Consider the following 3,307-nt stretch of genomic DNA (forward strand, 5'->3'; position numbering starts at 1 on the left):
GAGTTAAAAGTTCATTATCCTGGTTGTTAACACTCTCTGACCTGTTCTATGTGTCTCACTCAGCAGGGCAGTGCGATGGGAGGGGGAACAGCTCTGTTATGAACAGTCCTGGTCTGACTGTGCTGCAGCACCCAGGGCAGGAGCAAAGCACCAAATCCACAGCTGGAAATGAAGTACAGAAAAAAAACCCTGATGCACTGGGAGCTCCCAAAAATCCACCAGGATAAAGGACTGTTACAAACACACATGGGGAAATCAGAGCTCTAAACCCTGAGGCAATAATTCCTGGAAGTTTCTAGGAAAGAAAAGGAGGGAAGCTGGGGTTGAATTCAGAAAACGGAAGGTGAAGTCAGTGCTCGTGGCCACACACAGCTCTGGCTGTGTCAGCAGCAGGCAGGAGGCAAATTCTTTGCAAAGACCAAATAATGCTTCAGTTGGAATACAATATTTTGGCCCTAGAATCCCAGGATGGTTTGGATTGGAAGAGATCCTAAATCCCATCCTCTTCAACCCCGTGCTGTGTCAGGGATACCTCCCACTGTCCCAGGCTGCTCCAAGCCCTGTTGTCCAACCTGGCTTGGGCACTGCCAGGGATCCAGGGGCAGCCACAGCTGCTCTGGCAATTCCATCCCAGCCTCTCCCCACCCTCTTAGGGAACAATTCTCAATTCACAATACCCCATCCCATATTCCCTCTGGCAGTGCGGAGCCGTTAAAGGTTCCCACCAACTCTCAATATGAGAGTATCAAGTGATTTTTCTTTTAAATAAAGACCCAGAAAGCTCTGATGCATCTGTTGCACTGATTTGATTCGCTTCTAGGAACATTTGTGACCAAATCTTTCTCTTCTAGATCTTCCAGCAAGTCTCTGCTCGAGCTGATGTGCAGCTGACAGGCACTGAGCTGAAAAGTGAATTCTAAAATAAAAACCACATTGCAACCATGGAAGGAAAAGAAAAGAACTAACTTGGAGTTCTGAGAGCCCAGAGGTTGTCCTTGTGCTCTTAGCTGTCATTTGCCCAAGCCCAAGGACACATTTTGCACCTCAAAGACCATTTTGCTCCTAAATGTGTTTGTTGAGATCAAATTTGAGAGGGTTCAGAACTAGAGCACCCAGCACAAGAAAACAAAGATATTGGAGATAATCCTGGATGGAAATGTGGGAGGAAAAAAAACATTAGAGGTCAAACTTAACTGCATGTGTAAACTAAAATGATAATTGTCCTTAAGCATTCCAAGCACAACTCCTGCTGTGCCACCTGCCAGAGGTGGGGAGGATGCAAAACAAACACCTTTGGATCCAAGGTTATCCAGGGAAGCTGGGGCTGCCCCTGCATCCCTGGAAATGCCCCAGGCCAGGCTGGATGGGGCTTGGAGCAGCCTGGGACAGTGGAAGGGGGGGATGGGATGGGATTTAAGGTCCCTTCTATCCCAAACAGCCTGGGACTCTGGGACCACCAGCCCTCGTTATCTCAGCCAGCCTAACACACACATTTAGCTACAGAATTTCCCCTCAGTCCAGGCTGATTTGTGGCATTTCCAAGATCACTAAAATGGGAATTAAGTCCAAAAAGTCCTCCAGATCTGTAAGGATCAAATGAAATCAATATTGCACACCAGACTGAAGCTACAGGCAGGATTTCTTTGCTCTCAAGCACAATTCCCTCCACAAGCCCTCCCTAAGGGCCATGTGAGATCTCCAAACCTCTTGCTGAGAAACGCTGAAAAAAAAAAAAAAAACAAGAAAAAAGAAGAAAACAAATAATTACTTGCAATAATTACTTGGAAGAGCTCAGGATGAAATTTGCTGCCCCAAGCCCGAAGTCTCAGCCACACAGACAACGTTGGAAAAGGAGTTTAAATTGTGTTGATGCCTCCCAAGTGTGAGAGCTCTGAGACAATCGGAGCTGAGGTGGATCCAGGGAAGCAGGCTCAGACCTGCTGAAGGGAAACAAACCCCAGGAAACAGCCAGGATTTGTTATTTCTGCTCCAGGGGTGAATGCTCTGCACTGATGTTTCCCAACTCCACTCCTGAGCTGGCTGAGGGCAGCAAGTCCAGTGCCTGGCACAGCACAAGCGGGGGGATTTCACAGAACCAACACTCCAGTCTGTGGAAATCTCTTTTCCACAAAGTTTTTGTTCATCTTTGAGAGTTAAGGAGCTTTTCTGTAATGAAGTAATAAAAATCTGGCAGAAAACTATGGAAAAGAGATTAAACATCTTAAATTTGGGGTCTGGAGGTGGAGAGCTTAAAAGGAACCTGTAATGTTTTCAGATAAACTTTTTGATTTTCAGTCTTCAACAGAAAAATTCAGAGTAAAGGAAGCAGAAGTTATTCTGAATCTAATACAAAAGCCTTAATTTTTCCAAACTACAGAGCACATTGGCTTCTAATAGGAAAAAAATAACTGGGTTTGGTGTCTTCCCTTCCTATTTAACCCTTTAAGAGGTTCATAAAATTAAGGCTGCTTTCCTCAGAGTCAGGCAACAGAAAAGAAAAAGGATTTTCTAAACCACCAATCAACATTATTTGCTTTTATTTACACAGCCTGACTCTAAAGCTTTAGGTAAGAACGCAGAGGTTGTAGAAAGCCTGTCCCATTTTTCTCTCCTATAGGACTACAAAAGATTCCTGCAATAGGCACAGGAGAAAAGGACACGAGAATTTAGTGATAATATGATTTTTTTGATGAATTTAGAGCTGTTAAAAACATTTTACAAATCCTCTGGGAACGGTGAGTAAATACAGAGGTATTTGAAATAAGGGGAGATGGTGCCTGTGCCTGCTCTGTGTGTGCTTTGAAAGCCACGGTGAGCACTGATGGTTTTGTCCATGGAAACAAGAGGATTCTCAATTTTTTTTCCATGAGAAAGACTGTAGGGAACAACAATTTCATGGGAATTGAGCTGAGGGAATGCGGGATTTAAGGCCAAACACCAACATTGCATAAGAAATCTGAAAAAAGCTTTTTCTAAAGAAGCTGTGAGGCAAAGCATGAGAATGAACTGAAGGAGCAGAGTTAGAACAGAGCCCAGAAAAGAGGGAATGGCTTCCACTGCCAGAGGACAGGGATGGGTGGGAGATCGGGAATTGGGAATTCCTGGCTGGGCTGGAATTGCCAGAGCAGCTGGGGCTGCCCCTGGATCCCTGGCAGTGCCCAAGGCCAGGCTGGACACTGGGGCACCCTGGGACAGTGGAGGTGCTCCTGCCATGGCAGGGGCGGCACTGGACGGGATTTAAAGATCCCTTCCAACCCAAAGCACCCTGGAATTGTGTGATTCACCCCAGCAGAGCTGTTCCCGTCAC

This window comes from Geospiza fortis, unplaced genomic scaffold (assembly GCF_000277835.1).
Source record: "Geospiza fortis unplaced genomic scaffold, GeoFor_1.0 scaffold23, whole genome shotgun sequence".
NCBI lineage: Eukaryota > Metazoa > Chordata > Aves > Passeriformes > Thraupidae > Geospiza > Geospiza fortis.